The sequence below is a fragment of the Hemiscyllium ocellatum genome, unplaced genomic scaffold (assembly GCF_020745735.1).
Source record: "Hemiscyllium ocellatum isolate sHemOce1 unplaced genomic scaffold, sHemOce1.pat.X.cur. scaffold_1458_pat_ctg1, whole genome shotgun sequence".
Lineage (NCBI taxonomy): Eukaryota > Metazoa > Chordata > Chondrichthyes > Orectolobiformes > Hemiscylliidae > Hemiscyllium > Hemiscyllium ocellatum.
This window is the reverse complement of record NW_026867781.1, coordinates 10,081-11,200: the sequence shown is the minus strand read 5'-3', so window position 1 is coordinate 11,200 and position 1,120 is coordinate 10,081.

Genomic DNA, 1,120 nt, shown 5'->3' with positions numbered 1-1,120 from the left:
TGAAGTGTGTTGTTGCCCTTTTGAAGTGTGTTTTGATGCAACTTATTTCGTGTGTGATGGTGTGGTTGCTTTCATAGTTCAGGACTTGGTCTGTGTGAGTGACTTTCCTGTATACCTTTGTGGTGAATTCTCTGTTCGGTGTTCTCTGTACCATCACGTCTAGGAATGGGAGTTGATTGTCCTTTTCTTCTTCTCTAGTGAATCGGATTCCTGTGAGGATGGAGTTGATGATCGGGTGTGTGTTCGCTATTTCTGTGTTTTTAATGATTACAAAGGTGCAATCCACATATCTGACCCAGAGTTGAATTTGCGGTTAGACAGTTTGTTCTAACCTTTGCATTACCGCTTCTGCTATGAGTCCAGAGATGGGTGAACCCATTGGTGTACCGTTCATATATTTGGTTGTTGAATATGAAGCGTGTTGTGAGGCACCGGCCTAGTAGTTTAACTATGCCATCCGTGTTGAAAGATTCAACGCCCTGTTGTCTGTTCTGTATGTCCAGCAGGTTGGCTATTGTTTCTCTGGCTAGGGTTTTGTCGATAGAAGTGAACAATGCCGTTACATCGAATGAGACCATAGTTTCTTCCTTGTCTATATGGATATTTCTGATGATGTCCAAGAATTCCAGCGTTGACTGTATAGAGTGTCTGGATCCGCTGATCAGGTGTTTTTATTTCTGTTGCAGTTCTTTAGCCAGTTTGTGTGATGGTGTCCCTGGTAGTGATACTTTGGGTCTGAGTGGGATGTCTGGTTTGTGCACTTTATGTAGTCCATAAAATCTGGGGGTGTTGTTGCTTTCAGGTTTCATTCTTTGTAGGTCAAATCTGGTTATCCATTGACAGTTTTTCCTTTGACAGTTGAAGGCTGGTTATTTGCAGGCCCTGCAGAAGGGTCACTCTTTCAAATTTTGATGTGCTGTTTCATTGAGGTCTCTATTCAATCCCCTGTGAAAGAAGATATAAGTGACATTGTCAGCTCAGGAAAGAAATTCACGAAAGAAAGTCTGAGAACCTTAGAGGAGAACAGATTAATTGAGCAGAAGCCAAACTCAGGAAAAAGATTCCCCAGAACGTTCTGTCTCAAAGGTTTCCAGTGTTCAGGCACAACCGGAGAAGAGAG